Here is a 15,126-nt window from a genome sequence, read left to right as displayed (position 1 = left end):
CCTGACACCATGCACAAAAACCAACTCAAAATGGATTAAAGAACTAGACATAAGACCTGAAGCCATAAAATATATGGAAGGAAATATAGGCGAAACACTATATGACATGCACCTCAAGACTTCTTTACAGCACATCACCCAAATTAAAGAGCTTCTGCACAGCAAAAGAGACAATAACCAAACCAAAGAGAAACCCCACTGACGGGGAGAAAATTTTTGCACACAACACTAATGATAAAGGACTGATCACAAAAGTCTACAAAGAGCAGATGAGACTTAACAAAAACAAAATAACCCAGTCAAAAAATGGGCAGAAGAGCTCTATAAAGAAACTTCTTTCAGTTTTTTAATCATGGTGTCTTTAAATTCTCTATCAGGAAGACTCATAAGTTCCTCTAAGTCACTGGTGTTGTAGTCTGGTGTTTGATTTTCTTTTTGCGGGTGTCTTTTCCCTGAGTACATGCTTAGTTGCTTGTAATTTTTCTTCTCCCTGCTGCTCGTTTTCTAATTTGTCCTATGCGTTGGGACACTGTGTCGCCGGTACTGGCCGGCATCTCTTTGGTGTGCTCTTTCAGGGATGTCGGAAACGGGTGGTTCAATGAGTCCAATGCTGTTATGCCAGAAGTCCAGTAGGGCAGTGGTACTATGGATATGTTAATGGTCGCTGTTCCAAAAAAATCTCCTCCTTCTTTATTTGTTTAATTCCAGAGATGGGTCTTGAGGTCCCACAGACTGCCCTGGCAGTGGCTGGATCACCCTCTGGGCTCTAAATCACTGGATCCCCCTCTGGCCTCCGACTCTCTGCCAGGTGCAGCCTGGCTTGTGGGGGCCTTCAGCTCACCTCTGGCTGTGGGGACAGCCCTTTCCCAGTTCCACACAGTCTTGGTGGGTTCTGCATGCAGAAATAGCATTAAGTTTTTAGACACAGCAACTGGGAAAAGCCTCACAGAAAAATATGAATTTCGAGTAATAACCTGAGATATATGCAGGAGCTAGCTAGCTATGCAGTATTTGGGGAAATAACATTCCAGACAAAGAATATCATGTGCAAAACTTTGAAGCAGGAGCACACAAGGAGTATCCAAGAATTATCGGGACAGCAAAATAAGTGTAATTAGGCGGGGGAAAGGGTTTGAGATGATGTTGAATTAAGAGGGGCCTTGGAGGGCCTCCCCTGGTGGCACAGCAGTTGAGAGCTGGGCTGCGAAGCTGCCTGCAGCCTCTGCATCGCCAGTTCGATCCCCAGCCACCAGCGAGGGTCCCACATGGCATGCAGACCTCTCCTGCAGTGCCCGCTGCTCCTCTCAGCAGTGTATTTCGTTGGTCTGCCTGTTCTGTTCCCTGCTCTGGCTCTGGTGAATTCTCTCACCCTCCCGCGCTTCTGACTGTACCAAGTGCTTGTATAAATAAATAAGTAAATAAATCTTAAAAAAAAAAAAAGAGGGGCCTTTTAGGGGCCTCCCTGGTTGCACAGGGATTAAAGTCTTAGCACTATCAAGCTATTGCCAGCAACTGCTTCATAGCATGGCATGAGTTCAGGAGAGTTCAATCCCTAGCCAGGGAGCTAACCCACATGGTACAGCAGACCTCTCCTGTATTGCCCACTGCCAGTAGATCTGCCTGTTCTACTCCCCACTCTGTCTCTGGTGAATCCTCTTAGCCACCCCCCCCCCAACTCTGGCCTACACCCCAGTTTTGTATGCATAAATAAAATCTTTTTAAAGGGGCAGGACCTTGTAGGTGCCTGTAGGGGAGATGGGGAGCCATTGTAAATGTTGATCTCAGAAGCTATCAGTTACAACAAATTGTTTATTTAGAAACAAAAGAAGATGAGAAGACAGGTTGGAGAGTGCGTTCATGGCAAGACCCACATTGAGGTTCCTGAATGCAAGGCTAGTAACATTCCACATAATCTCTGGAAGACCTTGCTCTCAGTTCCACCAGAAAGGGGAAGAACATCATTCCACATAGGAAAGGCATAGTTTGGGCCTCCCCGGTGGCGCAGCGGTTGAGCGCTGGGTTGCGAAGCTGCCCGCATCCTCTGCAGCGCGGTTCGCTCCCCGGCTGCTCCCCGGCCACCGGAGGAGGGTCCCACAATGAGGGTCCCACATGGCCCATGGCCCGCAGACCTCTCCTGCCACCCGCTGCTCCCCTCAGCAAAGTACTTCGGTCCTTCTGCCTGCTCTGTTCCCTGCTCTGGCTCTGGTGAATTCTCTCACCCTCCCGCGCTTCTGACTGTGCCCAGTACTTGTATAAATAAATAAAAATAAATCTTTAAAAAAAATAAAATAAAAGAAGGCATATAGTTTGCCAATTTACATGTGTGCCACTTTCTAGCTTCCCAAACTCATTTAAATAGGGTTATGAATATTCATGTTCACAGGAGATTATGAACAGAAAAACATCTGATTTAGGTTTGAAAAGAATCACTATGGTGTCAATGTGGGGACTAACTGAAGAAGAATAACAAACAGAAGCAAAGAAACCAGTTAAGAGTCTATAATTTTCCAAGCAGGGGGTGGTGGTGGCAATCCCAGGATGCTGGCAGTGCTGATGTGTAAGTGGTTTTGGATATATTTTGAAAACAGAATAAGTGGAGGAGGGAATGAGTCAAAGATGACTCCAAAGTTTTTGGCCTGAGCAATCAAAAGAACACTTGCCACTAAATAAGGTGGTTTGATATTATGATTTATAACATGTTGTACATAATGCATCTGGTCATTCAGATGGCCAAAATATACTTTTCACATACTTTAGATTATTCACAGCTCCAAAACCCGTGAAATTTCCTAAGTTATAGAACATTGGGAGCATCTTTTGTCATAATATTTAGTCTCTTGTCCTCAGTTCCTGATAACAATCCGAGTCATAAGTTTAAATGTCTTGTATTCATAACAAGGCCCTTTATACCACAACTGGGTTAATGAAGATGACTTTGGAAAGTACTTTTGAATGCACGCTGGTTGCCAAGGGGACCAGCCATGAATGTTGGGTTGAAACTTTCAGTCCTGCCCCATTACTGTTTTGTTAATATATTATAGAGAGGGGCAACAGCCTAAGCAGAGATGGCCAGGAAGGGGAGAAAGGCTGGAGGCTGATTCAATCACCAGTGACCAATGAGTGAATCAAGGGAATCTATGTAATGATGCCTCAAACAAGATGGGGAGCGAGGCTTGGAGCCCTTCCAAGTTGGAGAACCAGAATGCTTCCATTTGTCACTGTGCCAGTCCCCACGTTCCACAAGGACAGAAGCTAGTCTGTCAGGACCTTGCCTTGTCTATTCATCTGGCTGTTGATGGGTATCCTTTAATATCCTTTGTAATCAGTAATCTAGTGAGTATGTGAGTTTTCTGAATTCTATGAACAATTCTAGCAAATTAATTGAATCAAGAAAGTTGTGGGAACTTCTGATATATAGCCAGTTGAGCAGAAGCACAGTAACAAATTGGTCTTGTATCTGGCCTCTGAAATGTAGGGTGGTCTTGGAATACTAAGCCCTGACCTGTAGAATAGGTTATCACCAAGTAGGTAATGCAAAAATTGAATTGAGGGGCCTCCCCTTTGGCACAGCGGTTGAGCACTGGGTTGTGCAGCTGCCCACAGCCTCTGCAGCTCCGGTTCGATCCCTGGCTGCTTCCCGGCCACCAGAGGAGGGTCCCACGTGGCGCGCAGACCTCTCCTGCCTCCCGCTGCTCCCCTCAGCAGTGTACTTTGGTCCTTCTGCCTGCTTTGCTCCCTGCTCTGGCTCTGGTGAATTCTCTCACCCTCCTGCACTTCTGACTGTACCCAGTGCTTGTATAAATAAATAAATAAATAAATAAATAAATAAATAAATAAATAAATAAATAAATAAATAAATAAATCGTAAAAAAAAAAAATTGAATTGAATTCTCAGACACCCTGTTGGTATCTGAGAATTCTTTGTTGGTGTGGGGAAGTCTACACACATGGAATTGAGTCCCGTCTGGAACACATCCAGATAGAAAATACAAGAAAAGGGAAATGTCAGAGGCTCTACTCATTTAAACTTATTAGACATCTAAGAGGAGAGGCCTTGTAGATACCTACAGATACAGATCTGGAGTTCAGAATAGTGACAAAAATGAAGATCCACATTTGAATCATGAGTATATAATGGCATATAAAATCCTGAGATTAGTTCAGATCAGATCACCTGAGGAATAAGTATAGATAAGTTGAGAAGAGGACCAAGGGCTAAACTCTGGGGCATTTCTATATTCAGAGGCTGGGGAATGAATTGAAAAGGAATGGGCAGAAAAGTGAAAAAGCTGGTCAACGAGACAGTCATCAGTGGTGTTAAATGATGTTGATAGGTCAGATAAGATCAGGACTGCAATGTGCAACTGGCTTATGCTTCCAACAACTACATCAGCTTCCTCACCAAAAGAGTAAGTTTCTCCAGAAAATTTTCCCTGCCAGACTCCAGTTTGATATAGGAGTTTCTCTTTAGTGCTCCTCTGGCATGCTATGCTTATCTATACGATAGCATTTAGTCATTCAACAAAAATGTCTTTAATATTTGCCAAATACTAGGTTAGCAATTTAACAAAATGTCAAAAATCCTTTGTCATGGGGATCTCATTTTAATGGGGGTTTGGAGGGGACAGACAATAAGTGCTATGGAGATAAATAATACGGGGAAAAAGAATACAGAATACAAGGAGCTATAGTTTTAAATAGTGTGCTCAAAAAAGGTCTCACAGCAAAAACTAGAAGCATATTAGAGGAGAAGCCATCTAGGTATCTGGGAGAAGAACATTCCAGGCAGAGAGAATGAGCACAGAAGTCTTCAGGCTTGTCTACCATGTCTGCTATGTCCAAGGAATAGCAAGAAAATCTGTGTGGCTAGATCAGTAAAAGAAAGTGTTAGGAGAGCACAGGGAAGTGATGAAGGGAGGTGGCAGATTGCAAGTGGTCTTGAAGACCATCAAGAAGACTGACTTTATCTCTGAAACCAATGGGCTCTGAGAAGAATGACATGAGATCATTCTGGCCACTGTTTGGTTAATTGTAGAGTGGGACGGGGGCCAGAGCAGGGAGCTGGCTGCAATGCTACTGTAACAATCAAGGTAAGGTTAGAAAAAAATTGTCTAAAAGGAACTCAATGGCTCGGTTAGCAAGGCATATCCCTAAAATATGGTCAGGAGCAGGCCTAGATGTAGGGCAAAGGTCTGCAGTAGGCTAAAGTATAGTATAGACAGGACTCCCCAAAAGAGAAAAACTTTTTTTTTAAAGATTTATTTATGCATACAAGAGCTGGGGTCAGGCCAGAGATGCAGGGGGTGGGGGGATGGTGAGAGGATCCACCAGAGACAGAGTGGGGAACAGAACAGGCAGACTGAAATATACTGCTGAGGGGAGTAGCGGGCGAGAAAGGAGAGGTCTGCCTCTCCATGTGGATTTCTTCCTGGCCAGCCAGGGATTGAACTCATGCTGCAGAGGCTGCAGATTGCTTCATAGTGCGGTGCTTAACCCCTTGCGCCACCAGAGAGGCCCAAAGAAGAAAAATTTTCATTAAAGAAATTGCCAGCTCTTCACCAGCAAATGTCAAAGAGAATGCAAAGAAAGTAGTAACCATTTCCTACTTCAGGTTGAGAAATGAAAACCTCTACTGGGCCTGGCCTACTCTTGTAACAGATGAACCACACAATTTCTAAGACTTAATGTAATGTACATTTATTTATAACTCATATAAAGTCCCTCTCTTCCAAATGGTAATTTGAGAACTCAAGGATTTTGTGGTTCCATTACATTCAACATAAGGTTTCCTAATCTGCAGGAGAAAGAGCAGAAATGCTCTTTCTTGGTATGTGTAAGGGAGTCATATTTGTAAAATAATTTAAACTATTTCTGTGCAAATCCCATTAGCCAGAACTCTATCACAGGACCACACTAAGTTGCAAGGAAGACTGGGAAATAGAGCCCAACTGTGTGCCCAGATAGAAGAGGAAGAAGACCTAGTGAATAGCTAGCCATCTTCTGCTGTGACTGCAAATGCTTTTCATGTCTACTCATGTTTTGTCACCAGGCATTCCAAATCCCCTTTTGTCAAGGCACCACGAGCTCTTTTTGCAAATTTTAAATTATGAGGAGTTGGCTATTTGTGCATACATCATTATTTTTACTCACCTACCATAACTTTTTTCTTAAACTTTCTGGACAAGTCTAATTTCTCTTTATCCTACTTTTGAAGAAAAACTGAACTGAATGAGGCCGTAACAAACAGAATGACTAACAAACTTGTTTTGGGGATATAAATCAGGACTCATCCACCCTCATTTCCTAGAGTGCTTTATCTGCACAATTGCTTTATCATTTAGAAACAGATAGGGAAATCATCTTACATGCATAAAATAGATATGTAAAACCAAGAACAGAGATGAAAGATAGGACCTTTTAAATTACATCTGTGTGCAAAGTCAGCTCTTGATCTGTGCTAAAGAAAAGATGGGTAATACAAAGCAATGCACAGTCACTTTTCCTTAGACATAGTATTGCCCATCTCCACATAGTCTGATTTTCAAAGCTGGCCCCACAGTCATGTCAAATGATCTTTAAGAATTGATTGGCTGACTAGAGCTTACACCCACAGGATAGATTACTTTGAAACTTTGTAAATAAAAACTCTCTAGTAACAATTAAAATGTGAATTTCTTTTATTTTTTTAAAGATTTATTTATTTATACAAGAACTGGGGAAAAGGCCAGATTGCATGCGAGGGTGAGAGGATTCACCAGAGACAGAGTGGGGAGCAAAACAGGCAGACTGACAAAATACACTGCTGAGGTGGGCAGTGGGCGAGACATGAGAGGTCTACTGCACCATGTGGGATTCTCGCTGGCCAGCTGGGATGGAGCCAGCACTGCAGAGGCTGTGGACAACTTCAGAGTGTGGTGCTCAACTGCCTACACCACCAGGGAGGCCCATAAAGTGTGAATTTCAATCAAAGACTGTATCCTTTAGATTAGTAAAAATTTGATTATTTTGATGTTCTTGTATAAAACCTTGGTTCATGCATGCTGTTTTTTATTTTTTTATTTTTTTTTTATAGAGGCATGTTTTATTTATTTATTTGTTTGTTTGTTTGTTTGTTTGTTTTGTTTATACATGCACTGGGTACAGTCAGAAGCGCAGGAGGGTGAGAGAATTCACCAGAGCGGGGAGCAGAGCAGGGCAGGCAGAAGGAGCGAAGTACACTGCTGAGGGGAGCAGCGGGCGGCAGGAGAGGTCTGCGGCCATGTGGGACCCTCCTCCGGTGTCCGGGGAGCAGCCGGGGATCGAATTGGCGCCTCAGAGGCCGAGGACAGCTTCGCAACCCAGCGCTCAACCGCTGCGCCACCGGGGAGGCCCCAGGCTGTTTTTTAAAAGCATAACTCCCGGTGCCTCTTTCTGCTAACTTATCACTGCTTTATTACAGTAGTACTCTTCTAGAAACACCCTAAAAAAACTACAAAAATTTTTGACTAGAGTATCATATAGTATTTAAAATTAAATATATAAATTTAATGTTTTTATAAAATCTATGTGATAGCCTATTAATAAAAGTGCCTTTGGTGGTTTTTCCTCTTACTTCAAAATGATAAACCTTTCACAAAAATTGAGTACTCATACTGAATGTATAATAAATTATATAGGTATCTCTTCAGTAGCGGGTATATCTGAGGGAGAAAAAGGTATACAATTAAAAAAAGGGAAATAAAACAAAAATAGAGGTGAAAATGATCAAAAGTCTCACCACTGGTTATTATACAGCTATCTAAGGTAGATTTTTGGAGGGACCCAAAAATCTTTGTTTTTTAACATTTGTCTTCAGTGTTTATTAAAATTAAGCAATTTTGGGAAGCACAAAGTTAGTACAAATGTAACTCCTCCAAGAAGACACAGCCTTCATTCTTTATGTACCTATGTGTCCTCTGAGGTACATGGGATATCAGTTGATTGTCATTATATAAACCTTAGAATAACAGTGCAAAAACAGTATAGGGTAACATCCCCAAAAATCATGACAGGTGAATAAATTTTGAGAGTGTAAATATTTTTTTGTTTTCTTAATTGTGGATTTATTTGTTTCAATCACATCATTAGAATGTAGCTTTTCTTGATGGTGTAGTATTTAATTATTTGATAAACTATGATAGCTCTATTTGAAAAACATTTTGTTATAAAATGTATGAGTATTTAGGTATTATTTAGATTTGGACCTCACAGGACTTTGTGATATTGAGATAAATTGATTTGAATTAATAAATTAACTTGTGCCTTATTTCCAGATAACATAGTTGGTACAGACAACAGTTTTCAACATTTGAAATCAGATTAGCCAAAGTTAACCTCACAATAACAGTAAATGACAATTCTTCACAATTAAAAGTAATTTTTTTTAAGTAACTTTTTTTTTTTAGATTTATTTATTTATTTATACAAGCACTGGGTACAGTCAGAAATGCGGGAGGGTGAGAGAATTCACCAGAGCCAGAGCGGGGAGCAGAGCAGGCAGAAAGACTGAAGTACACTGCTGAGGGGATCAGCGGGCGGCAGGAGAGGTCTGCGCGCCATGTGGGACCCTCCTCCGGTGGCCGGGGAGCAGCCGGGGATCAAACTGGCCCTGCCGAGGCCGCGGGCAGCTTCGCAACCCAGCGCTCAACCGTTGCGCCACTGGGGAGGCCCTTGAAAGTAATTTTTATTAACATTTTCAAATGACTGAGTTCTATAGAAAAATAATTACAATACTGATTATTATAATAATTTAAGGGATATTCTTATTCCATTTTTCACTTATATTCTGTTTTGGGGATATAAATTTTTCTCACATCTTAGATATCTGAACAGAAGAATTACCAAAAGAAAATTATTTGTCTCCTACTTTGCATTTTCAATGCCAAAAAAGAGATGAAGACATCAAGCTTGGGGATGTAGACATACTGAGGTAAATATGTGGGAAGAGTTGATGGCCACATAATGTCCCTATCACAATGTACCTGTTATGTTCTTCCTCTAATGGTGTCAAATATATTATTTACATGTATATAAAATATACCTGGGAAACATTTTAAAACATTTAAATAGCAAGTTCGTACAGATACTACCAACAGCTTCCTCAAACTCCTCATCACAATCTGCACTGGCTAGCAGCTACTGTTTCTGGGCTACTGATCTTAGTCCCAGGGATACCAAGAGATATCTGATAAACTCTCCTCCCTCATGGGCTTATGATTTAATTGAAGAGAAATAATAAATATCAGAAAAGTTAAATATATAATGTTTTTCAAAGTACAGCTCTAATTATATACCATGAGATCTCTAAGTGCCTTTTCAAGAAGCTGGGCTCTGGAATAAACACACATGGAACAAACTTAAATGCGTAACCTAAGCAAATCAACTCAGCTGAGCACAGTCTAGGTCAGCTGTACTGCAGCCAACCTGCTGACTCATGGGCATGCCATTAAACCCATTGCTACAAGCTACTGAGCTGTGGAGAAATTTGTTACGCAGTGTTAATGTGGCAATGACTGACTAGCACACTTGTTCCCAGGATACATCACTTTCCTGAATTTACCTCATTCTCAAATAGTTCTGTTTACCCCTCATTTCCCTGACCACTCAATCCTGGAGTCTCCCAGGATTCATTTAAACCTTTAGTGCGCTGAGCCATTCTCATGCCTTTAAATATTATCTGGAAGCTAACTACACTCAAATTTATATCACCAGCTCAGAACCCTCTCTTGGACTTCAGACTGGTATAGCCAATTGGATATGATCTATAAGGGTATTTCACATGGAATCAGTCCCCCTAACAACTCCTCATTACCCCCACCCAACTTTCCTCTCCTTAGTACATGGCAATTTTCTCCTTCCAATTTGTCAAGGCAAACTGCCTAGATTCATTCTCTCACACTCTACAGCTGATCCATGGGAAATCCTGTTATTACCTGGGGACATATTTTTAAGTGACCACTTTTCACCACTACCAACATAGTTCCAAACACTTTTATGCCTCTCTGGATTTTATAAGATGCTCCTACTCATCAACTTGTTTCTGCCCTTCTCCACTCCACCCCATCCCCAATCTATTCTCAAAAACATTGCCAGGATTTTCCTTCTCATAATTTTAGTCAGATGATGTCACCTCTCGACTCAGAATGCTTCCCTTAACTCTCTGACGCCATTTAGTACTACTGCCCCATTCACTCCTGTTCAACCACTGGATTCATTCCCTGTTGGTTTCTGAACATGACCCCCTGAGACACTTGTTCCCCAGGGCCTTGAACGTTTAACTTTGCTGTTTCCACTAACTGAAAGCTGTTAGCCAGACACACAGGCTTGCTATCTCACCTCTCAATTTTTGCCTCAAAAATGCCTCCTTCCATGAGATCTTCTCTAACCACTTTACCATTCCAACTTGAAATTTGTGAATGGATATTGATAGGCAGAAAATGACAGACTCAAAGGCAAATGTAGTTAAGCAATTGTCTCTAATTCCTTAGATTCCCCAAACCTACCAAATGACCTTTTTTATTATGACAGCAGAGTTTATGTAAAAGGAAGGAGAAAGATTTAGCTTCCTTGATTTTAAGAACTTCTTTTTAAAAAAAAAAAAAAAATTTATTTATTTATTTATACATGCACTGGGTACAGTCAGAGGCGTGGGAAGGTGAGAGAATTCACCAGAGCCAGAGGGGAGAGCAGAGCAGGCAGACTGACAAAGTACACTGCTGAGGGAGCAGCGGGCAGCAGGAGAGGTCTGCGCGTCATGTGGGACCCTCCCCCCAGCGGCCGAGGATCAAACCGGCGCTGCAGAGGCTACGGGCAGCTTGGCAGCCCAGCGCTCAACCACTGCGCCACCGCCACCGGGGAGGTCCTAAGAACTTCTTTAATTTGAGGTTTTTTTGTTTGTTTGGTTTTGGCATTCCTTTCAGTGGTGTGGTGTGCACTATCAAATTTTACAAAAAGCATTAAAAATCTCTTGCTTACTGAAGTAGCATTAGGCAGCAGAAGGCAAACCTTGTATGAGGAAAATACACTTCTGGCCCACAGAGTCTTCTGCTTGCCAGTCTCCCTGGTCGGTGGTCTGGATCCTTCTGTCCTGATGCCATACTTAAAACTCCAGCACAAACCCACAGGCACGCTTGTAAGGTGCCTACATCCGACCCCAATCCTCAGGAAAATTTTGTAGACGACAACTCAACTCTAGCTCCTCGTTGTGCCTCTTAAGCAAGGAACTTATTGGACTTCTATTTGCCTTCCAGCTATTGATGCCATGATTCCAAATCCTAGCAGCAATTAAGAGGATCATAGCCAGACGTAAGGACAGGTAAATTAAAAAACCGTGGCGCGTGCATGCACATGCCTAACAGTCTTCCTCACTCCCCAGTCCAACAGGCAAAAATGAGAAATCGGTTAGCTGAACCTCATTTCCTGCAGCAGTTGCTAAGTAGGAAAGTTAACTTAGATGATTGTACAATTTGCTTTTCAGGGGTCTAAAATCCCCTGACTCCTCAACATCTGTAGCAATTCTCTAGTTCCTTAATAAGCAGGGAATGGAGCTGACCCCAAGTGGGTTTCTCATCGCCGGCCTGGCCTCCATTTTAGATAGGAACTAGCGCTGGGAATAGCCTTTTCCGGAACCGGGACTCCCTTTTCGCCCCTCTCCGCCTCCGGCCTCACCCTCTGCCAGTATCTCCTCGTTTCAGATTTTCCTACATCCTGAGTCATGCATGACGACAAATTTTCACACTATTTATCTTAAGCCTCGAGATGACCTCAGGTGATGGCATCTGCGCTCAGAAAGAAACGTAATTTGTTCAGCGGCCAGAACCGATAACCCGAAGCGCCCAGCAGGCCCCGGTCCCCGGCCGAACGCCGCCCCGCACGGGGACCCGCGCGCGCCGGGGCGGAAGTGGGGCGCCGCGAGCCCCTCCCGGCCGGGCCGCTCCTCCTCCAGCCCCTCGCGGGCACCTGGCGCGGGCGCGGGCGGCGGGCGGGCCGGGGGCGGCGCTGCGCGGCGTCACGCGGCGGGGTGGGAGCGCGGGCAGGTGACACCCCGCGGCCTCCTCCCCTGCCACAGCTCGGCGCGCTCGGGGCAGCAGGGGCCGCTGTGAGGACTCCGCGCTCGCGCACCCGGCCGCCGCCGCCCTCCGCTCCCGCGCGCCGCTCCCGGCGGGGTGAGTGCGGGGCGCCCGGCCCGCGGGCCCCGGCCAAACTTTTTCTGGGCGCCGAGAAGAAGAGCTGAGGGCTGGGAGGGAGACCCCGGGGCAGGGCGTCGGGAGCCGCGGGGCGGGACCGTGGGCGCGGCGCGCGGGGAGTGGGGTCCGGCAGCGGGAGACTCGGGGAGCCCGGCCGGGCGCTCCTGGGCTCTGGGGAGCGCCGGGGAAGTTCTCGCAGCGCGGCCTGCGGATGCTGAGGGCGGGGCCGCGCGCTCACCTGCGCCCTGCGGGGTGACTCTGCCGTCCCCGGCATCCCGCGGGGGCCCTGGTCCCCCGGCGACCCGAGCGCTCCCGCGCGGCGCGGACCCGGCGGTTCGGGCGCGGAGGCGGAGGTGATGTCGCCGGCGGGACCCGGCAGAGAAGGACCCGCTCGACCTTGGCCGCCGAGGTCACTCGGCCAGCTCCGGAGCCTGGCCTCGCCGGCCACCCCGCAAAACTCCCGAGCCCCATCTTTCGGCTTGCTTTTCTTCTGGGGCGCTGTTGTGTCCTCGAAACCGGAATGAACTTGGGGCGCTGCTATTGCAGCGGGGCGCTGCCTCTTTGGCTCCGCGAGTCGGCGGCGGCTGCCGAGTGAGAAGCGAGATGAGCAGAGTCGTAGAACAGGTTGTGCGGGAGATGAACACGGGAAAGCCTGTTGTGTTATCTTCCAAACTATCGTTCGTTAGGAAATGGGCCTCCCCCCCCCCCCCTCAGTCAGCGCTGATTCAAACTTACCGGATGCAGAGAGACCTCTTGGACACCCCCGCTCCCGGGGGGAGCTAGCACGAAAGGATCCGGTCTCTGTCCCGGTCCAACTCCCTGTATGTTGGAGAAACTAATCCAACACCGACTAATAGTTTGAAGCGAGCAAAGCCTTCCCCCTCTTGCTGCGATAGCCCCTTGGAAAGCATTTTCTCTTCACCCTATACTCGCAGGTCGTCTGTATTCGCTCCTCGCTTTTACTTTTTGACTGCTGTAAAAGTCATCGCTGCTTTGTGGTTTTCTTGCCGCGCACCTGTTTATTAATTTCCTTTACTTTGGATAATAGTTCTGCTCCTACTACTGGCCAGGAATGGTTTTCCTCAAGGTCGCCAAAGATCAAGAAATCTTTTCCCCCCGATGGCAGACTTTTCGTGAATCCTTACACGCCAGATATTGTGCTAAGAACTTGTACTTAGTCTTAATCCTCGTAATGATCCTGTTAGGTAGGTGATAGAATTATCCTCCTCTTAAGCATGAGGAAACCCAGACACGGTAACTTGCCCAGAGGCACCCCGGTAAGGCTGAGCAGGAGGAGATTCCACTCAGGGACTGGGGGCCAGCGCTGGGCTTCGGCCCCAGTGCCTACTCTCTCACCTGGGATTTCTGTCCTTCCTCCTCATTTTTCTGAAGTCTGTGCCGTTTCAAGCATCATTGACTACACGCTGTTTCTCAGGTCATTCAAATGTTCCCTCTTGCACAGCTAGGACTAATTAGGTGTTTAGGGTTTTTTGTTTTGTTTAAGATTTTTTATAAGACTTTTTCCTTCGGTCATTACTTCTTACCCAGTTTAAATTCTGTATTTTGCAGTGTGCTATTAAGCTTCAGTGTAGCATCTGTCAGAGCACATTGTGATATTCCAGTTCCACTTGCCTTGCTTTGCCCCAGAGGGTTTCCAGCTCACTGATTATTTCTGTCAGGGACTCCACCATGTTTCTGCTCACAAGGAGCAAAACTCTGTGGTCCTGTCTCATGTTACCCTTCTCCCAACTGTGAAATCACTTGTGCTCACCTTTTAGGTTGTCTCTTTGCTGTGCTGCCTTTGTCAGTCTCATCCCACTCCCCAAACTCAGTTCACCCGTCTCCCTCTTCCCTACCCCTGAACTTTCACTTGTCACTTATCATATGCCATTTTCTATTGTCAAGTTATCTCTTGTAAATGTTCCATAAAAAGATTGTAAACAACCTAGGACATTAAATCTCCAACTAGTAGTTGTTTAATAGATGTTTGCAGAATATGATGCAATAAGAATTAAGTAGTTGTAAGTGGGGACTGCTAAGATTTGTATTTTAAAAGTACTACTCTGGTATTTGGAATTTTGCCTTTGTGAGATCTCCACCTCTCCCCATTGTGGGTACTATCTCATTTCTTTGTGATATCTCATTTCTGTATCTGATCTGAAAAAGACTATTATCATGTTTACATTAGATATCTTGCTTTTGATCAGTTTACAGAAGAATTTTGGATTAGAAATTAAACTTCATGGATGTCCTCTGTGCCATGTGTTTATAGAATAGTCAAGTCTGCATTTAAGTTATAAATCTTTTATTGATAATCATGAAGTGAAAAGCTGCGGCATCTTTCAGATCTGTAATAATTGCAAAAAGTCACTTTTACTTGCGTTTTCTCAAGAGTTTTCTCTGAAGTCAGCGAAGTCTGCACCATAGTCTTCATAGTACACACAGCTGCAAAAAAGTTAAGAGAGTTGCTCAGGTTAAGAAAGCCGACTCGGCTGGCATATTGGAATTATGCAGTCAGGATTTAAACCCAGGTGTAATTACAATGTTTGGGTTCTTCCCTCATTCTGTGGGTTCACATTTTAGAGGTATAAGAGACATTAGGATAGCTTTGCGGGGCATAAGATCAACCATAAACATAAGCTGATTTAGAATTTTTAGGTTCTGTGGTAGAAATGTGAGAAGTAGAAAAGGAGGGTTTGGCTAGTAGTCCCTAATCTGCTCCTTCTGTCTGTCTCAAATTTCTGGGTTTTGTCTTAACAGCACTTTTATGACTTATTTGTTTGTTATTAGAATTAAATGACATAACAAGGACAGAATAAAAGGAAAGGGTGCTTTTATTTAAAGGTGACTTAATTCTAAACCTATCCAAGAATGTCTTAACCCTATTCCTTTTCTGCCCTCTCTTTCCTCCTGCCTTCTCTAA

At 44.6% G+C, this 15,126-nt stretch overlaps 1 protein-coding gene across 1 annotated transcript in view; it reads left to right on the top strand.

Moving 5' to 3' along the window:
- The first annotated feature begins 12,126 nt into the window (after nucleotides 1–12,126).
- ELOVL7 (ELOVL fatty acid elongase 7) overlaps nucleotides 12,127–15,126 on the top strand; it is a 68,176-nt gene continuing 65,176 nt past the window's right edge. Inside the window, exon 1 of the mRNA XM_037529400.2 lies at nucleotides 12,127–12,182. The gene's annotated coding sequence lies outside the window, so the exon portion shown is untranslated. The remainder of the gene's footprint in view (nucleotides 12,183–15,126) is intronic.

Source organism: Talpa occidentalis, unplaced genomic scaffold (genome assembly GCF_014898055.3).
Source record: "Talpa occidentalis isolate TD23 unplaced genomic scaffold, MPIMG_talOcc4v2.1 talOcc4.6, whole genome shotgun sequence".
NCBI classification, from domain to species: Eukaryota; Metazoa; Chordata; class Mammalia; order Eulipotyphla; family Talpidae; genus Talpa; species Talpa occidentalis.
Note: the sequence above shows the minus strand (reverse complement) of the source record. Positions and strands in the feature narration are given on the sequence as shown.